The sequence below is a fragment of the Pelophylax lessonae genome, assembly GCF_965119305.1.
Source record: "Pelophylax lessonae genome assembly, chromosome: 5".
Classification (NCBI taxonomy): Eukaryota; Metazoa; Chordata; class Amphibia; order Anura; family Ranidae; genus Pelophylax; species Pelophylax lessonae.
In genome coordinates, this window is record NC_138772.1 from 112284430 (window position 1) to 112311405 (window position 26976).

The window sequence follows — 26976 nt, forward strand, 5'->3', positions numbered from 1 at the left end:
AGGAAATGCTCAGTATCGCTGTATTCTTTTTGGGTTTATCAAGAAATTATTCTGAGAAATATAAATTATAGTGAGTTGGTTGAAGATTGCCAAGGGAAAGCTGCAATGTGCATAATAGTACAGCACAATTCCACCAAATGTTGTAACTTTAGATATCTTTCCGTATTTAATAATTGGATATTCTAAGCCTGCATGTTACTGAAATAAGAGACGTATTAATAGTCGTTACATATCTTGTGTCTTTAAACCCATGCAGGCCGTTGGACCATCCATTGTCTTAATGTAAAATGTTCACCTCTGAAGAGATGTGCCTGGCTGTCATTAGTGAAGCCGATGTTTGCTTAGCAAATGCTTCTCCGTATGCAATCATTAGTGTCAATGTCAAGGATAGTGGATCCAAAGCAAGATCCATGGGTTAAAGTAGGTACAGGTTGCGAGGACTCCCCTCCATGCTTCTTGTTTGCAGCATTTGTAAATTGTTAGCAGTCTGTGAAGAGTTAGCACACGTCAGTTATTTTTTTAAATGGTATTTTTGATGCAAGAATGCATTTAACAGTTAAAATTGCTGCAACATTTGGCCAGTGGAACAATACAAAAATGACAGCATACAGTTTCCCAGTTTAAGAACTAGATATTAGTGCTGGGTCGAAGGATGGACATTAATTATTATAATACAGAAGTTATATTTATATAGGATGGACATTATTAAAATAATACGGATGACAGTCGGTCCAACAACTAGCAGATGAAGGAAAGACAGGAGGCCTCAGCTGTTAAAGCCTAAAATCTATTTTAACTTTAAGTGGAGGGTATGATATCAATTGGAGGGTTATTGCTGACAATCTGGTTTGAAACCATTGGGTGTATTGAAAACATTGAAGAGAGATAACACCGCTCAGGCTAGTCAAAGTCCACGATTCAAGGTGGGTGCTGAACCTCGGCTCACCACCAGGAGAAGCATGAAAGAAGAAAACGGTCGCACACCACCACCGAATCCAATAAAGAAAACTTCTTTATTCATACTAATTAAGATTAATTAGTATTAATTATTTATTTTTTCACTTTTCATGGATCACGTGTTGGATTGCTGCTTCTAATTTAGGATTCTCCTACACTATTAATATTGATTTTATCGATTTTCACTCATTAATTTCATTCACCATTCACATATATTATAATTTATTTCCTTTGCGTGGGTAGTTGGGTCATACCACATTTTATTTTTCAAAGTTCTTTATTAACATAAGTGGTACAAGGTACAGCAGGGTAGGACAGTAGACGCGTTTCACACGACTGCTATTTGCTTGTCGACTACCTACGTGAACAAGCACATAGCAGTCATGTGAAACGCGTCTACTGTCCTACCTTGCTGTAACTTGTACCAGTTATGTGAATAAAGAACTTTTCTTCATTGGATTCTATGGTGGTGTGCGACCATTTTCTTCTTTCATATTGAAAACTTTGTACTGTCGATTGTTGGGTATCTGTGGGCAAGGTTTGAATGAAAGATTCCCGGGTAGCATACAATTTGTGGACCCGTGATTCCTTGTGTAAGGTGACCCATGTGGGTGTTTATGGGCTGTTGATGCACCTTGTAAATCATGCGAAAGTTTGGAACACAGTGTCCAAAATGTGATTGGGTTATCATGCAGTGCTAGCTAGGAATTTATTGGTTGTAGCACATAAACGTCAACGTGAGTGCAAACAAAAGCAAAAATAAGAAAGAAATCAAAGCAAATTTGCAGAAAGGCAAAGCAATTCAAATATGATACATGTGTCCCCTGCAAGCATGCTGCATTTGACATGATTCTGAGAAGCTGAGCACGTTACCCCTAAACCCACTTCAAGGTGACTTTGACACAGTTCCAGAAATAAAGGTGCACCTACAAAGAAGATCTGAAAAACCTGTCTTGCTGCCTACACGCCAATATCAGCTGCAGAAACTGACAATATTAGGAGTGTCCATCTCTTCCCCCCTGATTTATTCAGTGGTTCTTCCCTCGGACGCATATATCACTACAGGACACAGAGCAAGCAGATTGAACCACTGATTGTAGCGGGGCACCAGGAGATCGATATTCCTGGAAGTGTCCATTTCTGAAGATTCTTGAGCTGATGATTTATCTTCAGTGCTGCAGAAATTGTCACGGGCCGCATAAAAGGTGATAATTTAAATTCTTCTTGCAGGGGCTGTTTTATAGGTATTGGTTTTAGTGTCACCATTAGAAAAACATTAACTGAATAAAGAGACCTACTGACATGCCTGACCAATTTAAATTTTATGAGAGAAGATTGTTGTATGTTTGTAGGACCCTACAGAGCCCTGGCGGCTGGCCCTCTCTGGCTGAGTGTGCTTCACAGGTTACTGCCTAGGAAGGATTTTACCAAGGGCTTTTTTTCTCAGAGAATAGGTGCAGGAACTCCCCTTTCCAAGTCACTTTGTGTCTCCACCTCCTACCCACCTCTGAGCACTGACCCTTGGTTCCACGCCCTACCCAGCTTTCAGTACAGCCCCTTTGGGAGAATATAGGGCCAAGTATCTTTTTGTAGTGTAATTTATGGAATTTGGTAATGATAACAAGAAAAGCAATGAAATAGATCCCCTGCAACCAGCAACAATTGGACCCCCCTCCAGCAACAATAGACCCTCCAGCAGCAACAACAGATTACCCAGCAGCAAGCATCAATTGAGTCTCCAGCAGCCAGCAACAGTAGATCCCTTCCAGCAACAATTAACCCCCAGTAACAAAAGATCCTCCACCAGCAACAATAGATCAGCATGCAAAAATAGATCCCCTCCAGCAACAATAGATCCCCCAGCAGCCAGCATCAGTAGACCCTCCAGACCACATGAGCACCCCTTGCCCTGCCATACATTCAGTGCTGGAGGTGCTGGAACTGCGTTCCCCCGCGTTCGTGCTGAAAAAAAGCCCTGATTTTACCCATCCGTAAGGCTGGTGCCAACAGCACTCCCCTACGTCTTCTCTATAATGATTGCAGATATTTAGAAAGATAATTTACTGGCCATATTCATGCTGGGTACTGTCTTAGATTTGTAGACAGGTGAAGAAATATGAGATGTCTACTTATTTAATCCATTGACAAGACTAAGGGCCCATTCACAAGGTCTTGCATTGGGCCTGCATGCATTGGGCTGCATCACATCTCAATGAACATAAATTCAGTGCAGGCTGCATTATCTTGCAGTGTGCATTGCAATGTGTTGAGGTACGCATAGCGCTGCAAAGCTCCAACATGCGTATTGAAAACGTGCGCCTTACCGCAGCGAGCCTGTGTAAACGGGGCCTTACTGATGACATATGACACCTATAGATAAAACCTGATTGTAAAATTCAGATTGTGAACGTTCCTCATTGGGCACAAACGTGTTAGGCAATGGTTGTTTTCAGGAAATTTAAGTTGAAGTTTTACAGTGAGGTTTGTGGATTAAACCTAAATAAATTAATTCAGCTTTTGGTTCAAAATAGTTATCTGTGCGGAATTTAAAGCTGCAATAAATCCAAAAAGCAAACTTTTATTATACTGCAGCTTGGCAATTCTTAGAATTGGCGGGCGGCTGAATTAGTTTTCTTTTTTAGGCTTTATTTCCCTTTTTTTTTTTTCGCTTGGTGATCTGGCCAGTAAGTCTGTTGTTTTTTTAACAGAACAAGCTGTCCTCCAAATGTATTAACTAGAATGTTAGGACTAACTATTTAACACTAACAGGGGTGCTAACAGTGGTCAGCTTTTAGCCACCTCTGAACGCAGCAAACTATCTGTTGCTATTCAGATGTCTGAATGTAGGTTCGTGCCAATGGGCGTTCTAGTAAATGCTGCCATTTCTGTTTGAATTATGCATTCAAATGGAAAATGGTGAGTTTAACAAGAAAAGGTCGCATTTGGTCTTCCTTGCCTTAAAAAGAGATGTATGGCTTTTTTTTTTCCCCCAATCATACTTAACTAGGTGGATGCAGCATCGGTCCGATGATGCATCTGTCCCCCGGCGCCTCTGCACTGAGAACAGAGCGATCAAACACCGCCGATCGCTCGGTTCTGACAGTTCCCCGAGCAGAGAGCTGGTGACTGTCAGTCAGCAGTTCTCTGTTCTGCCCCCTCATTTCTCACTGGAGCGCTGGGCTGTGGAGGGGGCAGAGCGGCCAGCTGAGAGGCTGAGCTGGGTGTTGATCCCGACTTCCATTGGTGTGATGACACGGTGCCTGGACTGACTTCTGTGATGTCAGCAGAGAGCGGACTTCAGCCCACTCTTTGCTAAAAACGGGTCACAGGAGTGCAGAATGAACTGCACCCCTGTGATCCATAGGAGATGTACAAACAAACCAGCTTTGGCTATACATCTCCTATTAAAGTCAAAGGCACCTTAATAGGTCATGCTATGTCCAAAGAAACACAGCGGGTCCAACACAGCCTCCAAACTGGCAATGGGATTTATTGAGTTGCTTTTGAGGTGCCTTCAAATTCCCAACAAATGTAGGAAATCAATGTCTTTCTACATGACCTCTAATTGTGTCAGTGAAAGGGTTGCAAGGTGAAACCTATGACAGCTTCAGGATCCTATACTACAAGGATTTGTATTTGAAGAAACTCTGCAGTGGGACAAATTTGGAGGATACCATTACACATCTCCTTTAACAAACATCAGAGAATTCAGCAGAAACCTTCTATTCACCACCACAGTTGGATCATAAAGCTATTGGTCAGATTTCAGTTACTGCAGGTCAGTATCACTGACCATACACAGGCAGATGTATTTGTTTCGCCAATCACAGCCAGTCATGACATCACTTCCGGGTACGTGGCGGCGCCGAATTCAAAGAAATGGAGACCCGGGTCAGACGGCGGTGAAGGTAGGATTCCCGGTTCTCCCGGTGGGACAGGAAACCCAGGCGAGCCACGGAAGGCGGCAGGAGGGGGGATGTCCCCTCCCGCTCCTTGGAATGACAGCCGACCGTCGGCTTTGGACACCGGTACCGGGGTGATGCCTCTAGCTGCAGGCATCATCCTGCTACATGCACTTTCCCGAAATATCGGCAATATCAGTAAATCAAAAGGCCCGATTCCGATATATTGGGGAAGTGCATATCGGCCCTCGATATATCGGCTTTGCCGATAATCGGTCGGTCTCTAGTAAGTATAACATGTTTGTTATTAAGCAAAAAAAAACAACGAGATTTTACAATTACTTTAAAGCTTAACTCCACTTTTGTTGAGAAAAAAAAATTCCCCTCTGGGTGATCTCTGTAAATTACAAGGATTTTAACAAACTTTGTTGCAGATTCCTACCGTTTGTTATTCTGGAGAAGTCATTGTTTGTTCCTCTGTGCTGAGTGGGTCTAATTGGAGCAGTTTCATAATTATCTATCAGCTGTGGCAGCTGCAGAGCTCTAATGAGGGAATCTGCTTGGCCTGCATCCCTTTAGACGTGTCCCTATTGGGAGTATCTCACCAAAAATGACATTTTTGTTGCAGGTGATGCTAGAAATCTGATTTGTATCTTAGTGCAGACTTCTGGGAAAATTGGTGAGCCAATCACACAAGCAGGAAATGATGTTTCTGGGGGTGTGGTCAGTAAACATTCTGTGTACAGAACACCTCCAGGCGGCCATATTGCATTGCATTTTCAGAAAATTACAACAGCTGCAGATTGAAAAGGAAAGGTCATTTTTATTAACATTCAATTACAATATGATTTGTGTCGCAATTGTATAAGCTATATTGTTTTTTCTTTATTTGCTGATTTTTTCCCCCCACGAAAGTGGAGTTACCCTTTGAGTCTTTTAGGTATAAGTGACAGTTTGGCAGCTAGAATTTTCAGGAGGACACCAATGGCAGGCCCAGTGTTCCTCTACTCACAGGTTCTCTTTAAAATTCTGTCTTCTATTGTTTGTGGTTATAAAACAAAGTAAAGTAGGATCAAGAAATCTGAAACTCCCTCTATGGGGCAAACAATCGGTTCCTGGTGTTTTAGGCTCCATTCACCAAGTGGCATCAACAGTTGCACCAAAGTAGTGAGACCTTTTCAAAGTCGCTGTGCAATTGTAAAGAATGGGCTGCGACTTGTCATGCGACTTTGATGTCCAAAGTCGTATAACAAATTGCACAAGTGTGAATGGTGCCTTATGTATTTATAAAGCAGATGTATTGTCAGCAGGTAGCCAGGAACCTTCATATACTGGTTAAAAATGTATAACCAGTAGTTTATTGCTCATTCTCTTGGAACAAAGATCAGGGCATCGGTTGTATATATGTTACTTGGGCGGAGATACGTCAGTGGATTGTGTATGGCTGGTTAACCTATACCATTAACATTACTGTATACTGTAAATGAATGTCAGTACAGATCCTAATACCTTGTGCAGCTTAATGCTATAATATATAATGCTAGCGCATGCATAAAGCGTTTAGTGCCTATTGGGGCCATTCATTTATATACTGTATTGTCAAAAGTATTGGGACACCTGCCTTTACATACACATGATTTTTTAATGGCATCCCAGTCTTGAGTTCAATATTGAGTTGGCCCATCCTTTGCAGCTATAACAGCTTCAACTCTTCTGGGAAGGCTGTCCACGAGGGTTAGGAGTGTGTCTATGAGAATGTTTGACCATTCTTCCAGAAGCGCATTTGTGAGGTCAGGCACTGATGTTGGATGAGAAGGCCTGGCTCGCAGTCTCTGCTCTAATTTATCCCAATGGTGTTCTATTGGGTTGAGGTCAGGACTCTGTGCAGGCCAGTCAAGCTCCTCCACCCCAAACCCACTCATCCATGTCTTTTTGGACTTTGCTTTGTGCACTGGTGCGCAGCCATGTTGGAAAAGGAACTCCCACAATTTCATTCCCACAAAGTTGGGAGAATGAAAGTGTCCATAATGTATTGGTATGCTGAAGCCTTTAGAGAAACTAAGGGTATTAGAGTGCCTCCACTCTGGATGAAGGAGCACAAGAGGCACCTTTGGACAGCAACAATATCAGTCCGGGGAGGGGGGGGGTGTGTTAGATGTACTAGCAGATTTGGATACACTAACAAATTGAAGCCAAACTCCAGCTGACACTGCTGTTGCACAAGCTATTTTTGGGATAAAGGTTTTACATAAATAAAAGTTGGTTGTTGTAAGCATCCCTGTCAGTGGTAAATGGGTCGTCTCAAACTTTTGAACTGCTACATCTGCAGAACAGCTTGTCCTTTAGAAAAATTACAGACGTACTGGCTAGATCACCAGATGAAAATAAAGGAAGGAAAGCCTAAAAAAGGAAAATAAATGCAGCCATTATACTGTATCTAAGAATTGGTGAGCTGCAATCTAATGTTTGCTTTTGAGTTCAATAACTCTTTAATTACTCTTATCAATATTATTTTTCTGAATGGGTCACAGATATTTCTGCTGGATTATTTCCAACTGTCCAAGTGCATGTCCCCACTTTTGTGTGTAGAATAATGTGCCTGTGTGTCTGCTTTCTTCATTCCGACCCAACCCAGTCTGCAACCCAGCATTGGAATGACACCCCAGGGCTGAATGCAATCACCAAGCTCTTATATGACCTACAAAGATTGCTGGACTTCTAATTGTTTTAGGTCATTCTGCTCTTCATCCAGTTTATGTGACACTGAAACCAATCCTAACCTGTTTGGTAGCAGGAAAGGTTCATGTCTGTCTGTTTATAGTAATAGAAACAATTAGATGGTACAGATTATACTGTATATACATGAGTGTGTTTTATGTACACATTTCTTTCTTCTCCTGTATTATCTCAAGCATATCTAAAGTGTCTATATTTATTTATTTTTGCTTACATATCACTAAAAACTTTTTTTTTTCAGTTAGAAAAAAAGATCTACATTCAAAAAAGATATTTGAAAATAAAGTTTAGTTTGAAAATTTTTATAGTCTATTATTTAAAAACAGTAAGAGCTCATTTATAAGTCTGTTGGTCTGTGAAAAGTGGTGGATTTTTATACAGAGCGATAGAGGGGAGCACAAATATGGAAGCCTCGATCTGTAATAGTGATCTCTAATGGTCTCTTGTAATTTGTTCTTAGTCTGTGATTGTCTCCTGAAGCATGTCCCCAGCCTCCAACAACTATAGTAAATTTTGCATCTAACCTCTCCTGCAGCATATTATAGTCTCTGACCATCTCCTGTAGCTGGCTCATATTCTCTGACCATCTCCTGTAGCAGGCTCATAGTCTCTGACCATCTTCTGTAGCAGGCTCATAGTCTCTGACCATCTCCTGTAGCAGGCTCATAGTCTCTGACCATCTTCTGTAGCAGGCTCATAGTCTCTGACCATCTTCTCTAGCAGGCTCATAGTCTCTGACCATCTTCTGTAGCAGGCTCATAGATTCTGACCATCTTCTGTAGCAGGCTCATAGTCTCTGACCATCTCCTGTAGCAGGCTCATAGTCTCTCACCATCTCCTGTAGCAGGCTCATAGTCTCTCACCATCTCCTGTAGCAGGCTCATAGTCTCTCACCATCTCCTGTAGCAGGCTCATAGTCTCTCACCATCTCCTGTAGCAGGCTCATAGTCTCTGGCCATCTTCTGTAGCAGGCTCATAGTCTCTAACCATCTCCTGTAGCAGGCTCATAGTCTCTCACAATCTCCTGTACAAGGCTCATAGTCTCTCACCATCTCCTGTAGCAGGCTCATAGTCTCTGACCATCTCCTGTAGCAGGCTCATAGTCTCTGACCATCTCCTGTAGCAGGCTCATAGTCTCTCACAATCTCCTGTACAAGGCTCATAGTCTCTCATAATCTCCTGTAGCAGGCTCATAGTCTCTGACCATCTCCTGTAGCAGGCTCATAGTCTCTGACCATCTTCTGTAGCAGGCTCATAGTCTCTGACCATCTCCTGTAGCAGGCTCATAGTCTCTGACCATCTTCTGTAGCAGGCTCATAGTCTCTCACAATCTCCTGTACAAGGCTCATAGTCTCTCATAATCTCCTGTAGCAGGCTCATAGTCTCTGACCATCTCCTGTAGCAGGCTCATAGTCTCTGACCATCTTCTGTAGCAGGCTCATAGTCTCTGACCATCTTCTGTAGCAGGCTCATAGTCTCTCACAATCTCCTGTACAAGGCTCATAGTCTCTCACCATCTCCTGTAGCAGGCTCATAGTCTCTGACCATCTCCTGTAGCAGGCTCATAGTCTCTGACCATCTCCTGTTGCAGGCTCATAGTCTCTCACCATCTCCTGTAGCAGGCTCATAGTCTCTGGCCATCTTCTGTAGCAGGCTCATAGTCTCTAACCATCTCCTGTAGCAGGCTCATAGTCTCTCACAATCTCCTGTACAAGGCTCATAGTCTCTCACCATCTCCTGTAGCAGGCTCATAGTCTCTCACCATCTCCTGTAGCAGGCTCATAGTCTCTGACCATCTCCTGTTGCAGGCTCATAGTCTCTCACCATCTTTTGTAGCATGGAAATACAACAATACAGCGCTTGCATCATGTACACTAAAAAAAACAAAAAAGTCCACAAATGTCCAATAAAATCAATAATCAAAATTGCTCTTGTGCTCCAATCTTCTTAAAAGTGCTGAAGTGCTCCGCATAAATTCACTCCATGATGTGTCCCTACCTACCAGAGACAATGGACTCCCAGCTTTTCAGTCTTTATTGCACAGTAAAAAAAAACATACTTACAAAACAAAGGATAAAAACAAGCGTGTAAAATGCAAGGATACTTCTGCGAATGCTGTAACCAGCATGCGGTCTAGCCCTTCCACAGGGCATCATTAAGGACATCCTTTCATTTCCTGTACAGGTTCATAGTCTTTGATCATCTCCTGTAGCATACCCATAGTCACTGACCATCTCTTTTAGTATGCTTGTATTCTTTGACTATCTCGTGTAGCACGCCCATAGTCACTGACCATCATCTTTAGCATGCTTATAGTCTCTGGCTATCTCCTAAAGCATGCCGCAGACTTTGACCATCTCCTTTAGCATGACCATAGTCTCTGACCATCTCTTGTTGCATGCCCATCATCTCTGACCATCTCCTGTAGTATGCCCATAGTCACTGACCATCCCTTTTAGCATGCTTTTAGTCTCTGACTATCTCCTGGAGCATGCCCATAGTCTCTGAACATCTCCTTTAGCATGATCATAGTCTCTGATCATCTCCTGTAATACGCCCATAGTCACTGGCATTCTCTTTTAGCATGCTTATAGTTTCTGACTATCTCCTTTAGCATGCCCATAGTCGTTGACAATCTCCTGTAGCATGCCCATAGTCTCTAACCATTTCCTTTAGCATGTCCATAGACTCTGACCATCTCCTTTAGCATACCCAAAGGAAAAATTTGAGAGAAAACCAACACTTTTCAAAGTGTCGTTCTCCTGCACCCCCCTCACCCTTCACTGGTTTCTCCCTCTGACCTCCACCCACCACAGGATTGAGAAGTAACATATCCTAAAGCTGGCCATAGATGGTGCGATTTTCTTTCCTGCAACCATGGGTTCGCTTGATTCCTCCCGCTTTTGTCTTCTCCCAGCCAGGAGAACACATGGTGATTATTGCTGGTGGTTATAGCTACTGCCATTAATTGCATAAGAAATTTGAAAGGCTGGCTGTACCCAAGTTAATCGATCGTTGACCAGCCTGTATTTGGTTAGAATTTGGGCCAGTTCCTGTTAACACGGCTGAGATTCTATGGCTGGCTTGACTATGGCGATAGAGATGCTTTAAGACTGATCAGTCCTTCCAACATACACTAATTTACTCATACCATCAGTCTTCACTCGAGCTTCTAACCAAGTTTTTTCAGATAGGGGGCTTCTCAAGTTGTCCAACAGCAACATAAAGAGATAACTTGCCACATTTTAATGACAAATGTAGAGGTTTAGATCTGCTTTACTTTATAATTGATGAGAATACTAAGGATACTGCGGCAGCAGCACAGGGGCTAAAACCAGCAAGACATAGAACAAACTTTTGCTGGTTTAGAAGGTTTTGGCCGAGATTAGATCCCTGTATGGGCAGGCTCATTGTACCCAGGTCAATCCATCGATCTACTTGGGTACAACCAGCCTATCATATTTTTTACATTCGTTAACTGCCAGGGGCTATAGCCACTAGCAGTAATCATTGTATTCTGCCAGCTGCGAAGGCTCCCTGTGCCCCCCCCCCCCCAGCAGAACACAAAAGTACTGCAGGAGGCATTCCCCCATCAACACCCGTGGTGGAAGGAAAGAAAATTGAGTAATCTATGGGCTGTTTAAGTAGTTGGCACTTCCCCCTGGCAGCACTAGGGTCGTTGGTTCGAATCCTAACCACGGCACTGCCTGCCTGGAGTTTGCATGTTCTCCTTGTGCCTGCGAGGGTTCTCTGCGGTTTTCTCCTACACTCAAATGCTGGGAGGTTAATGTGTACTGTAAACTGGCTCTAGTATGTGTATGTATGAATGTGAGTTAGGGACTTTAGATTGTAAGCTCCTTGAGGACAGGGACTGATGTAAATGTACAATGTCAGCGCTAAAAATGTACCTGTAATAAATAAAATATAAATTTAAATGCTCCAGGTAATGTCAGAAATAATAAAATCCTTGTACAGTGGTAACCTCATAATGATTGCTGGCTTAGGCCAGCCATACACGAAGCAAATTTCTTTCCTTCAACCGCAGACAATGTTGAATACCTCCTGCTGAGCCATTGTCTTATCCTGATGAGGGGGCGGTTGAGGGGGAAGCCATCTCCGCCAGGAGAAGACAGCGATGATAGCTATAGCCACTAGCGATATTCGATGAACTTGATACATTCAGCCTGCTCATTAAAAGATCGAATCTCTGGTTCAGCAGAAATCGGCTGAGATTCAAACCGTGTATGGCTGACATTAATAGTGCTTTGCTTAGGACACTGTCTACTTCAAATTCGATGTGTAATTGTTATTTCAAAAGGCCTGGAAGGAATCAGCAAAGGGGAAGATATAATGAAAATGTGGCGAAGAGAAAATAATAAATAAATACAAATATATATATATATATATATATATATATATATATATATATATATATATATATATACATATACATATACATAGAGAGAAAAGTCCACAGGGATTGCTGCACAAATAATTTTCTTTTATTGGAAAAACATCCAAGAAGTAGATACCAGTGCAATCTCTATATGTAGCCTGTGGGATGGCTTGATTGCTTTGCACATGAATTAATGAAACAATGCTGTAGTGCTGCTCACCGCATCTGTGATATATATATATATATATACACAGTATCTCACAAAAGTGAGTACAATTTTTGTAACAATTTTTTTATATCTTTTCATATGACAACACTGAAGAAATGACACTTTGCTACAATGTAAAGTACTGAGTGTACAGCTTGTAGAACAGTGTAAATTTGCTGTCCCCTCAAATAACTCAACACACAGCCATTAATGTATATACCGCTGGCAACAAAAGTGAGTACACTCCTAAGTTGTTCAAATTGGGCCCAAAGTGTCAATATTTTGTGTGACCTCCATTATTTTCCAGCACTGCCTTAACCCTCTTGAGCATGGAGTTCACCAGAGCTTCACAGGTTTCCTCTGGAGCCCTCTTCCACTCCTCCACGACAACATCACAGAGCTTGTAAATGTTAGAGAACTTGCGCTCCTCCACCTTCCGTTTGGGGATGCCCCACAGATGCTCAATGGGGTTTAGGTCTGGAGACATGCTTGGCCGGTCCGTCACCTTTACCCTCATCTTCTTTAGCAAGGCAGTGGTTTTCTTGGAGGTGTGTTTGGGGTCATTATCATGTTGGAATACTGCCCTGCAACCCAGTCTCTGAAGGGAGGGGATCATGCTCTGCTTCATTATGTCACAGTACATGTTGGCATTCATGGTTCCCTCAATGAAATGTAGCTCCCCAGTGCCGGCAGCACTCATGCAGCCCCAGACCATGACACTCCCACCACCATGCTTGACTGTAGGCAAGACACACTTTGCTTTGTACTCCTCACCTGGTTGCTACCACACACGCTTGACACCATCAAATAGGTTTATCCTGGTCTCCTCAGACCACAGAACATGGTTCCAGTAATCCATGCCCTTAGACTGCTTGTCTTCAGCAAACTGTTTGCTGGCTTTCTTGTGCATCATCTTTAGAAGAGACTTCCTTCTGGGACGACAGCCATGCAGACCAATTTGATGAAGCGTGCGGCGTATGGTCTGAGCATTGACAGGCTGACCCCCCACCCCTTCAACCTATGCAGCAATGCTGGCAATGCTCATATGTCTATTTCCCAAAGACAACCTCTGGATATGACGCTGAGCACGTGCACTCAACTTCTTTGGTCCAACACGACGAGGCCGGTTCTGAGTGGAACCTGTCCTGTTAAACCACTGTATGGTCTTGGGCTCTTGGCCACCGTGCTGCAGCTCCGTTTCAGGGTCTTGGCAATCTTCTTATAGCCTAGGCCATCTTTATGTAGAGCAACAATTCTTATTTTCAGACCCTTAGAGAGTTCTTTGCTATGAAGTGCCATGTTGAACTTCCAGTGACCAGTATGAGAGAGTGAGAGTGACAACACTAAATTTAACACACCTGCTCCCCATTCTCATGACACCGGGGAGGGAAAATGGCTCTTTGGGCCCAGTTTGGACATTATCACTTAGGGGTGTACTCACTTTTGTTTCCAGCGGTTTAGACATTAATGGCTGTGTGTTGAGTTATTTTGAGGGGACAGCAAATTTACACTATTATACAAGCTGTACACTCACTACTTTACATTGTAGCAAAGTAATTTCTTCAGTGTTGTCACATGAAAAGATATAATAAAATATTTACAAAAATGTGAGGGGTGTACTCACTTTTGTGAGATACTGTGTATATGTGTGTGTGTATATATATATATATATATATATATATATATATATATATATATAAACAGAATTGGATGTGGTACTTGAAACTGCAGTGCTGAATTTTTAAAATGTATTATCCAAATCTTATGATAAATAACATACTTTCAAAGAAAGACCGTTTCAAGTCTTCCTGTCCACCAAGGTAGGTCAGAGAAATTACAACAGAAATAGCAGGTACAACAGTTGTGTGTAAAGTGGGGTACACACTATAAGAAAATCGGGTGAAACATTGTCCGATTTCCCTCTTTGTATCACAGCAAATCGGAACCGATGAAAGAATTTCGTACAAAATCTTTTTTTGTTGTTTGTTTCTGATCATGCGCAGTCTTTCTTTTATGATTTTTCTTGTACAAAAGTCGTACGAAAATGGTACACATTAAACAAAAATCATTTGTTTTTTCCCGTACGAGAAAAATTTTGGAGTTTGTCCCTACGAGAATTTTCGTAGGAAAATTCTGAATCCTTTGTAGAAAGTTATATAGGCACTATACGAAAATTCTTTGGACGGAAATGTTCGTCCAATTTTCTTATAGTGTTATAGTGTGTATGAAACAGCCAATCGATCATTAATCCTTTTTTTTTTTTTTTTTTTATTATATATATATATTTGTGCTGTTTTTGTCATATAAACCGTTAGATAAATGGTCTGTGCCATTAAATACTAATAGCGATGATTTATTCTGATCCATGCTGTACATTCTACAAGCCAATTCCTCAGTCCTACATTGCTGTCACTGGATGATACTATCCTGACTGCCATCCAAATGAAGGAACTGTACATACCTACGTCTGCAGAATCACAACACACTTTAGTTTGTATCCTCTAACAGTGACTATAGCAACCCTTAGCACAAGCCCACACTAAAAATACACCACCTTTAACACACTGAAGGAAATCAGAGGGAATAGTTGGTGGCAGGTGGCTATCTAATGAACTGTAAGCCTGGACCTCTTTATGTCAAGATACAACAGGCTGTAGAATGTTGAGTTAGGCCCTTTTCTCACATACGGACTGTTTGTTCCTTTTTTATCCATCCGTTGACAGATGAAATACGGACATCGATGTAGCTCTATGAAAAAACAGATGTAAAAAATTCTCATCAATTTACATCAGTTTACATCAGTTTTGTCTGGCATGGATCAAAGCCCCTATTTTTGTTATGGTTAAAGAACAGAACGGATGAAAAACAGATATAAACGGACAAACGGTCCGTTTTTGCATCAGTTTTTGCACTGGTAGTGGATGTTAAAAAAAAAACTGATATAAACTTCATCCGTTTTTTCTTTGAAGAAAGTGACTGAACTGATAAAATAAACAGTTTGCATGTGTGAAGGGGGCCCACTATCAAAAGAAGCTCTCAAAATGGCACAATATTTACACTAAGGCTCCATTCACACCTGGGCGTTTTTGTTTCAGGCGTTTTTTCAGGCGTTTTTATGGGCGTTTTTTCAGGCGTTTTTTGTGCAGGCGTTTTTTGTGCAGGCGTTTTTAGATTGAATAGAGAGCAATGGAAAATGCCTGTAATCTGCCCAAAAAGAAGCTCATGTACTTTTTTGAGCGTTGGGCGTTTTGCTTCAGGCGTTAAAACGCTCAGATGTGAACAGGGGCCATTTAAATGAATGGGATTTTACTTGTTGGGCGTTTTGGAAACGTTTTTTTTTTTTAGCGTTTTTGGAGCTGAAAACGCCCAGGTGTGAATGGAGCCTAATACTAATAGTAATGTAGTTAGAGCAGAACTTCACTCAAAAAGTAAAGTCCTGTTGGTTTACTCCCTCCCCCCAGACTGGAACGGAGTTACAGGTTTTTTTGGGGATTAAGTTCAGACTTCTATCAGTACCCGCTTCCACTTCTTTAAATCTTGTGTAGGCGAGGATGATGCCCCTTGAAGCATTTAGGTGAGTAAAAAGGACATTTGTTTTTTTATTTTATTTGCAGTAATTAGTTGGGGGGGGTGGAGGAGGGGTGTTAGAAGGCAAGCATGCTGGAGTGAGACTTTAGGGGTACAGGGATTATTTAAATGCATTGTACACTGAAAGACCCAACCAGGACGTGGGCTTTTGGAGGGGACTGCAGGGTAGCCTCTTGCCTACTGACTATGGGCCCCAGCTTTTAAAGGGGGCTCTATTCTTTGGCAGGTATGTGACTGGGGGACCTTTTGGAGTGATTTTGCTTCAAATTCAGGTCCATTTATTCCCGAAAACACAGAGACTCTGGACCTAGGACCTGGATGCAAATTTGGGGCCTCTGTGTCTGAACCAGCATTAACTTTTTAAACCCCCTGTTACGGAACAGGGCACCCCTGAGAAGGTACCTCCGTTGACAGATGCTCCTAGTGCTTTCCGAGGGCTCCAAGCACTCCACCAGACACCGTAAGCACTTCAGACTCCACGAACCGCCGCAGCTTGGTTAGGGTCTTGGCATCTCCTACCCACCCTGGACCAACGACAAGGCTCCAGGTTCCTGTGGGTGAACCTCTCTTTCCCCAGAGAGTGCAGCAGAACAAGCTCTTACACAAGCTCTTACAAGAGCTTAGTGATTCTCTAAGGGAGTATGGAAGACCATAGCAATCCCTGCAGCAGATTCCCCCAATAACGAGACAAAGCTCCGAGATGAGGTTAAAGCAGGAACAACAACAACATTTATTGGAAGAACACAGCACACTTTTATACAGAAATTGGAACATCCTTCCCCCAACAACCGCTTTCCCATTGGTCAATTTCAAAGTACCTGCAGTTCCCATTCAGGTCCTCTCCAGACATGCAAATGAGGAATTGAAAATGAGTCAATAGTGATTGGTCAGATAGATTGACCAGAAGGACTGCTATGCAAATGAGGACTTGAAAATGAGTCAACAGGGATTGGTCAGATAGCTTTGACCAATGCAAGGAGACAGAAGCCCCAGGGGGCAATCAATGTACACAATAGACAGACACCGAACAATGGATCCCTAACGAGTCCTCAATACACATTACTCTGAGTGTCAATACATCCCTTAGTAGACAACAGGTGAGGTCATTAGCACACCTGACAAAAGCCACCTCAGACCAAAAGCAACCTTTTCATAACTTCTAAAATATGCATCACATTCAAATAAAACTTACATTTTCAGAATCAGCATACTTCAAATGCAAACATAACCAAAAATCATAGAAATCCCTCCAGGGGTTAAAAAGTTAGACGGAAGTCCTTTTCTGAACGACCGCAGGCACATTTTCATGCCCAAAACATTTCCATGGATTTGGGCTATGCGGTCGGTCTATTTCCCCATAGAGATGAATGGACTTCGAATGTCGAAGTACATTTGAACGGTCCAAATGTACGAACGGCCCAGTTCGTACAACTAACCATTGTCAATGGGGCCGCGTTCGTTTGAATTAAAATGGCCGCTGCCGCGTGTTCGTTAGTCGCATGGCGTTCACTTCGACTACTTCGGCACTTCGGCGGTCCGAAGTGCCAATACAAAACTGCAAGTCTTTTCCTTAAATACAGTCTTAAAGGGGTAAAAGCTCCTAGGTCCATAGTCATATTGCAGGAGGCGAGCAACCAGGCTCCTCCAATGCCCAGTGGCGAGGTTTGTCTCGTCACACCCCCCTCCTAGACTACTAGAATCAAAAAGGAGTTTTATTGAAAAAATAAAACACATTACTAAGAAACAACGCAAATAAAGTATTGCCCATACAGTGTTACAAAGATGATAGGCAGTCATAGAAAGTTACGTAACCATAATTAAACAGTGCTGAGAAGAGTGGTCTACCATGTCTGCATATATAACCAAACCATTACCACCTTAATCTGACTATACCGGGACACATTCTCCACCTTAAGTTTCCAGTGGGAAGTTTATGCTTACGTTCATAGGTTAAAGGAATCAGGCTTAACCTATGAGCAGTCTGTCCATTACTAATTCTAGTGGACTCAAGCCAGGGGTGTCTTACCAGGGACCCCATTAAGTATCAAATTTATGAGGGCGACCCCCTATGTTGGTAGATGTATTTCTCTAATCTGAGGGTTTCTCCCATACATTGTAGCCATTGCTTGTTAGACTCAGACTCTAAGAAGAAGATTATAATCAGCCTAAAACAACCTGATGCTGAGGTCTCTTGCTGCTATGTGTAATCTGTTTATTAAAGTGTCTTTCTCTCATTGTATAATTCCACATTGTGTGCCTCCTAGGTGTGAATTCCCATTGTTAATTGAGTCATCTTTTGTTTTTTGTCTGCTAGTCCACTTTACATTGTTGCTAAACTATTGTGGGATGTATATGTGTTTATGTAAACTGTCATTCGATGTACTGATAATACTGTTTACAGTTTGCATTGTTTAGAATAATGTAATTAAACTCTTACATGATTTTGTGTGGTATATATTCTGTGTGAGTTTACAATAAAGAGTCAGTTCCAGTTTGCACCTAAGCTAGTGTTGTCTAGTTCTTGGGTGCAATATTCAGCTATAATACCTGGTTCCAGAGTGGAGGAAGCTGTATCTTGGTGGAAGCACCCAGGCAGAGTGCCAGGAGGTCCATCACATACACTTTAAAAAACTTTTTGTTGTTTTAACTAGATATTAGTGTAGTTAAAATTCCCTGTGTTGTCTGTTTGCTTTACTTTGTAACAATGGGCTTAAATATTGTGACTGCAATTTGAAATCTCATGGCTGATCAATTCTTCTATGTCCATGTATTCATTCAGCATCATTGTCTTTATTTGCCAGAGACAGGAAGCTGCTTGTTCTGGGTCACACAATGTCCAATCCATTTCCTCTGTGTTGCATCACAAATGTGGGAGTGCTGAGTGCTGTGATGAAACACTGCACAAGGAGCTCTGTTTATTACTCCGCCTGTTTGTGTTTCTTTCATTTCTAATTACTACTTCGATCTCACCTGCAAAGCACAAGACAGAGCGACTCAGGGATTATGGGATATATAGTTTCTTCATGGGAAATGTCAGTTCTCACACTACAGAGGTCATGCATTAACCTGTGCAGTGCCATAGCGCATGCCTCATGTTTGAACACAGAAACTTCTGACACTGGAATGTGAAAATTTATTATACTATAGGCTGTGTGTGCATGTCAACAAATGACACCAAGGAACTACATGATCAATGCACATCTTATGCAGATGAAAAACACAAGGTGTCGGTAGGAAGGTTTACAATGCCTTTATCAAAGCGCAATGGGATGCAGCAACCAAATTTCCGTTTACCCACTTATGGACCACCCCACGCAGATAAAGCGCGATGAGGCAGCCCTCCTGTGCGAAATCACGTACCTGTACATGATTCCATGCACAGGGTCTGGGGGCGAATACCCGCACCGCCGGCAACCAGCTTCTGCTGTGATTGGACACAGCGGGAGACAATCAGCGGATCCAGTGGGCGCGATGTCCACCGGAACTTGCCAATCATTCGCAGAAGAGGCAGAACGACAGTCTGCCTATGCTTATGCCTATGCCTAAGGCAGACCACTGTTCTGTTGGAGAGGAAGATGAAGATCTTGTGTTTCTGCTAAGCAGAAACACGGATCTCTGTCTTTCTCCAGTTAATCTATCCCACACACAGTTAGAAAGCACTCCCTAGGAGCACACTTAACCCTTTGACTGCCCCTGATTTTAACCCCTTCCCTACCAGTGTCATTAGTACAGTGCATTTTGTTTAGCACTGATCACTGTATTAGTGTCACTGGCCCAAAAAAGTGTCAAAAGTGTCAGTTAGGTGTCCAATTTGTCTGCCACAATGTTACAGTCCCGCTAAAAATGGCTGATTGCCACCATTACTAGTATACTAGTAAAAAAATAAATACAAATTCCATAAATATAGCCCATATTTTTTTATTGACCTGCAACAGTGGAAAATATGGTCTTCTGCCCTACCAGCCATGTCTGTAGCTGTGTAAATCTGTGTAAAAAGCTATTGGAGGGGTGTGTGTAAGTTAGTTCAGGAGGGATGATAGGCTGAAAATAAAATAAAAGAAGCCTAAATAAAAAAACGTATGCAGCCATCACATACAATAATTGGTAAGCTGCAATATAAAAAAAAATGTTTGCTTTTGGACTTATTACCACTTTAAAGTGTAAACACTTTTGTTGAGAATAAAACATTCCCCTCTGGGTGATCTCTTCATTGCAAGGATTATAACAACCTTTGTTGCAGATTCCTACCTTTCGTTATTTTGAAGAAATCCCTGTTTGTTCCTCTGTGCTGAGTGGGTCAAATGGGAGTGGTTTCATATTTATCTGTCAGCTGTGGCAGCTGCAGAGCACTAATGAGGAAATCTACTGGGCCTGCATCCCTTTAGACGTGTTCCTATTGGGAGTATCTCACCAAAAATTATATTTTTTTGCAGGGGATGCCGGAAATCTGACTTATATGTTAGGCAGACTTCTGGGAAAATTGGTGAGCCAATCACACAAGCAGGAAATCATGTTTCTGGGGTGTGGTCAGTATACATTCTGTGTACAGAACAGCTCCCTGGTAGCCATATTGCATTGCATTTTCTAAAAATGACAACAGCTGCAGATTGAAAAGGAAAGGGAATTTTTAATAACATTCAATTACAATATGACTTGTGTCACAATTTTATACGCTATATTATTTTTTTCTTTATTTGCTATTTTTTTTTTCGACGAAAGTGGAGTTACACTTTAAGATAACATGGCAGCATCTATATTCCAGAATAAGAGAGTATAATAGCAAAGCAAAAAAGTGAAGTTCTAGTTAAATGCTATGAACCAGACGTCCTAAAGAGGTAAATTGATGCATATTATTGGCTGGCTGGAACAAATGCAATTATATATTTAAAAAGAAGAAGAAATTCCATCTAGATGTCCCTAATTATCTAATCAGCTTCTCTACTCGTCAGCTACACATCTGTATCTGGGGACAGGCACTTGTTACACTGAGCTGGAATTGGAAACAAGATAATCAGCAGAACAGATTACAGTTTAAATAATTACATTGTAACTCCGTCCTGCAGATCCAGCAGTGATTAAAAGGAACATGTCTGGTGGGAAAAATGCTCATTTTAACACCTGGATGTTGTTTGTAAGATTAAATCGTAATCAGATCATACAGGGACTTAATGTGGGAAAGAGCCAATAGGAAGAGACATTTGTATATTAAATGTGGACAGGAGAATTTACACTGAACACCAAAGGCCGCATGTTACCCAACGTTCTCATTTAAAACAGGTGGCCACAACGGTGTGCATTGCCCAAAGTGGCAAGATGGTTGCGGCACGGCCCCGTTCACTTGAAAGCAACATACCATTTCATTTTCTTTACAGCTGCGAAGCAAAGCATCACAGCTGCGAGATGTGTAAAGCCATGAGCAGCTGCATGCCCTTGTTTAGGTGAACAGTCTTGTGCAGTAAAGTTGCGGATCAGGCAGCCACCTGATTTTACTGCTCACTGGCTACTCATGTGAATGACCCCCTAACAGTCAGAGGAAGGAGTGTTGTAGAGAACCTCTCCCTGCAGATACAGAGCTATGAGACTCAAGGCACAAGGAATACCTTGTGCACAGAAAGTGAGTTGCTATTTATCTGGAAGAACTCAAGACAAAACCTATTTTTTTACATGTGCACTTTAAAAGTAAATGCACACTTCTGAAGAGTGACCCATGTGTCTAGGGTGCAGAGTTATGAACAACTCTGACTTTTACTCCCTTCCATGCAGGATGGTCAGTAATGAACATCCGGCAATGAGTGTAAAGCCCCGTACACACGTACTGATCGTCGGCCGAACGGATTGGCCGTCTTTTGTCCAGGGCTGTCGTGTCTGCTCAAAACTGCAAAAGTGTGCACACGAATTTTGTCGGCCAGCAACGGCCGACTGCAGAAGTGATGTCATGTGATGGTTAACTTTCCTTGCCTTTTTTCTTTTCTGAGCATGCCCAGTCTTGCTAATCTGCTGTCTGTCGGCCGAAATCTGTATTGACTGGCGAACAATCAGCCGTTCTGGTGTTGGCCAACAAAAATTTTAATGCCTGGACGACAGATTCTGTTCGGCCGAAAATGCGCTGTCGGAAGCATAATACTAACAAGCCTACAATCGGCCGATCGGTCGTCGGCCGAATATTTACGGCCGACAATCCGTACGTGTGTACGGGGCTTTACAGTTCTGGCCAGACTACTCAGATCACAGCACTCCTTCATTCACGTAATCTTGAGGTCTATGGACCTGAAGTCGCATCAAAGTTGGACCAAAGTACTGCACGGACTACTTTAAAGTTGCTGTGACCTGAAGTCGCACAGATGTGAATGGTACTCATTGAAAATTATGGGGACACATGGGACATTCTCCAATAATGTGGATTTAGTTTTACAGTGCAAATGTTAGGCTCGGTTCACACTACATCGCTCCGACTTAGGGGGCGACCTGTGAAGTCGCGTGCACCGCGACTTTGGCGCGACTTGCATGGACTTCATAAAATGAATGTCTATGCAAGTCGCTCCAGGTCGCCCCGAAGTAGTGCAGGACCCTTTTTCTAAGTCGGAGTGACTTGTGTCGCTCCTATTAGAACGGCTCCTGTACCAGTCAATGGACCGCGACAGTGCGTGACTTGTCAGGCTGACCAAGTCGCCTGACAAGTCAGACTAGTGTGAATGGACACTTATGGCCGGAATACACGATAAGAATATCGGACGAAAATTTCCGTTCAGCGAGCGATCGGCCGATATTCTACTTGTTAATGTCCAGCTATCAATGAGCGATATCGATATTGTGAACGAAAAATACCGTTTGAAAAACCCGAAAAATTCTGTCGTCTCGTTTGCAAAAGAACGATATTCTATACGTTGATGTTGAGGTCGTTCAGTTTAACCTCATCACACATGTCCGAAAATATTTTCCCGGAAATGTTTGTTGACCCGGAATCAACAAGTTTGTTTCAGGAATAATCCTTCCTAGTGATTGGGAGGATATACCGGTACTGTATTTGAGGTCCTGTAGGCTTCTTCCAGTGGCTAGGAACCTCAGAGCGGCAATAAGTCTCTGCTCAGCAGTGATGGAGTCCCTCATAACTGTGTCTTGTTTCCTGATATGGGGACCAATCACAGATAATACATTTTGGAAACAAGCATCAGACATCCTGAGGTAGTTCCTGTAGTCATCGGGGATTGTTCACCTTTAGCTCTCTAATCAATTCAATATGAGAATATTGATCCCGGTTCTGCAGCCATTTCTTTGTCCAAATTCTTTGCTTCCTTGTGCTCTTTTTTTGGTGTTTATGGATGGCTAAAACACCAAGTGCACTGATGTAAATTTTGGTATTCTGGGCCTCATCCATATTCAATATCGCCGTTCGTAAACACGAACACTACCCGACGAACGCACGTGTGTGATATAGAGATATATATATATATATATACACACGGCTATATTAAATTATGTGTTTTAACGTTGGTCCCACGCTCGTTCGTGCTAGGCAGTCGTTGGTGCTAGGAGGAAGTGCGTGGCTCTAAGGTCACACGCACATTACATCACTTCCGCTTAAACGTGAAACGTGAGGATTACGTATCTAATCGATTGGTCTGTAACGTTTTTTTCTGGATCGTTGATGTTGGCAAAGTTTTCGACCGACGAACACTGTTTCGATAGTCAGCGGGCACCGGTCGGGCGATATTCGGGCCGTGTATGTTGGCAATGTTTTCGACCGACAAATACTTTTTCAAAAGTCGGTGGTCGAATGATCGGGCGATATTCTAATCGTGTATTCCGGCCATTAAAGTGATTGTAAAATCGAATTTTAAATAACAATAACAAACATATTATACTTACCTGCTCTGTGCAGTAGTTTTGCACAGAGCAGCCTGGATCCTCCTCTTCTCAGGTCCCTCTTCTGCTCTCCTGGTCCCTCCCTCCTGTTGGGTGCCCCCACAGCAAGCAGCTTGCTATGGGGGCACCCAAGCCGAGTCACCGCTCCCTGTGTCCATTCAGACACGGAGCTGTGGCCCGGCCCCACCCACTTTCTATTCTCATTGGCTGACTGACTTTGGTTGACAGCAGGGGGAGCCAATGGCACCACACTGCTGTCTCAGCCAAAGAAGAGAGAAGTCCTGGATGGCCGAGACATTCCTACAACATCGATGGAACTAGATGGACCTCAGGTAAGTATTAGGGGGGTTGAGGGGGGCTGCTGCACACACAAAGATTTTTATCTTAATGAAAAAAATGCGTAAAGATAAAAAAAACTTCTGCCTTTACAACTCCTTGAAAAAAATAAAAACATTTGGTCAGAGTACAGCTTTAACATTTCAATCTGTTCCCTGTAAGATAGAAGCTCTTCATTTTTGGAGCTCAAGTCAATATTAACAATATAATATATACATCAAAGTTACAGTGTATTCTTTAAATCTCAACCTTGAAGTGCTTCAGCTCACATCTGAAATGTCCTGATTTAAAAATGCATTTTGGAATATTGAATTGTCTTATGTAATGCCCTGTGCTACTATCTAAACCATGATTAAAAAATAATCACTCTTCCCCTGATGTTTTCAGCACTAGAAGAGTGTATTAGTGCTAATGGAAATCAATAGAGAAAAGTCAGCCTGCCAGTTAGCATTACTTTGCTTGTTTTCTGCATTCCAAAACAACCATTTTATGTAATACAAAGCAACCGACATGAAAACTCCTTTTCCCCTCACTGCCTTGCTATTGACAGTTGGTTTTGTTGCAAAAGCATCTCAGTTATTTCTTTGATTAAAATAACACAAATCACCTGTCTGTATCTCTACAACATGATCAGGAAATACCAGATTCTGATTTCTTTCTGTCACTAAAGGCCCGTACACACGTACCGATCGTCGGCATACAAACGTCGGTGGACGAAGGATCTGCCGATTGTACGCGTGTTAGTATGGTGCCTCCGACAGATGTCTGCGCACAATCCGCGGACAAAAGTCTTTCTTGCAAACATGAAAATTTTTGTATGCCGACACCAGAACGGACGATTGTTCGCCTATCAGTACACAATTCGGCCGACAGACCGCAGATTTGCAAGACTGGGCATGCTCAGAAAATAGAAAACACAGGGAAAGTTAACCATTACATGACATCACTTCTGCAGTCGGCGGACAAAATTCTTGTGCTGTCCTTGTGCTGTCTTTGCACTTTTCAGCAGACACCGACATCCCGGGGAGAAAAGAGGAACATTTGTAAGCCGACCATCGGTACGTGTGTACGGGGCTTAACAATGAGTGGCAACTTTAAATATAACAAGATACTCCGGACGGGAAATGGTATTGTTTCAGCCGTATGTTACCTTTAATCACGATCACTCAGCCCTGTTACCAGATTTCATATAAAATGGCTCTGCTTAAAAAAGCTTGCTGATAAATCAGTGCATTGTGTGATTCGGTAAAACGACTTCAGCCCCAGAAGGTTTTACCCCCTTAATTACCAGGCCATTTTTTTGCGATTCGACACTGCGTGATTTAACTGATAATTGCACAATCCTGCAAAACTGTACCCAAATACAATTGATGTACTTTTTTCCCACAAATAGAGCTTTCTTTTGGTGGTATTTGATCACCTCTGCGATTTTTCGTTTTTTCGCTATAAACAAAAGAAGAGCGTCAATTTTGAAAAAAACAACAATATTTTCTACTTTCTGCTATAAAACATTCCCAGTAAAAAAATCAGATTTTTTTATCAGTTTAGGCCAATTTGTATTCTGCTACATATTTTTGATTTAAAAAATCCCAAAAAGCGTATAATAATTGGTTTGCGCAAAAGTAATAGTGTTTACAAGCTACGGGATAGATTTATGGACTTTTAATTTTTTAAATTTTTTTATTAGTAATGGCGGTGATCAGTGATTTTTATCGGGACTGCGACATTGCGGCAGACAAATCTGACACTATGTGACACTTTTTGGGGACCAGTGACATTAATAAAGTGATCAGTTCTAAATAATATGCACTGTTACTGTATAAATGACACTGGCAGGGAAGGGGTTAACACTGGGGGGTGATCAAGGGGTTAAATGTGTTCCCAAGATGTACTTACTAACTGTGTGGGGGATTGATTGAACAGAGGCTGAGAGAGATCGATGAGCCCCTGATTGGCCATCACAGTGATTGGTCACTGTAAGCCTGCTCTATGTATGTTTTCTCTTGAATGGAGAAAAACATACATTGTATCTGTTTCTCCTCTTCTTGTGTAAACAAAAGAAGTGTGTGTAAGGGCTCTTTCACACGGTCTGCTTCTGTTGGCGGACTCCATGCTGCTCAGCGGGGGATCGATACACTGATCCCCACTGAGTAGGCAGATGACAGCTCCCTCTCCGCACACAGACCTGAGGTGTCAGAGCCCCGCTGCTCTCTATGGGGGAATCGGATGAGAGCGGATCCCATCCCCTCCGATCCCCTGGGCAGATGGAAAATAGGGTTTCTATCCGTCCGGATTTCACGGACAAGATCGGATGCGGATGGCAGCGGGTGTCAGCGGACATGTCTCCTCTGACATCCGCTGCCCCATAGGGATGCATGGAGGATCCGATCAGATCCGCCTAAAAAACTGACAGGCGGGTCTGATCGGATCGTTCGTGTGAAAGCACCCAAAAAAAAAAATAAAAATAGATAAAATAGCTAGATCAGGGTTTGATCTCGGTCAGTGTCAAAGAGTTAGGGTCAGAGGTCAGTGTATATTTGGTAAGATTAAAAATAGCATTTTATTTAGTATCTATGTCAGTAAGGCTGGCCAAACATGTTCAATTTTCTTGTACAGTTTTCTGTTAGATTTACCACATAATACAGCTGCAAGAAAAAGTATGTGAACCCTTTGGAATGATATGGATTTTCTCAAATTGGTCATAAAATGTGATTTTATCATCATCTAAGTCACAACAATAGACAATCACAGTCTGCTTAAACTAATAACACACAAAGAATGAAATGTTGCCATGTTTTTATTGAACACACCATGTAAACATTCACAGTGCAGGTGGAAAAAGTATGTGAACCCTCGGATCTAATAACTGGTTGAATCTCCTTTGGCAGCAATAACTTTAACCAAACGTTTCCTGTAGTTGCAGACCAGACGTGCACAACGGTCAGGAGTAATTATTAACCATTCCTCTTTACAGAACTGTTTCAGTTCAG

General features: G+C 42.3%; 1 protein-coding gene across 3 annotated transcripts in view; it reads left to right on the plus strand.

Annotated features, from left to right (window-relative positions):
- PRKAG2 (protein kinase AMP-activated non-catalytic subunit gamma 2) overlaps positions 1 to 26976 on the plus strand; it is a 552351-nt gene that overhangs the window by 296000 nt on the left and 229375 nt on the right. The window lies entirely within an intron of this gene.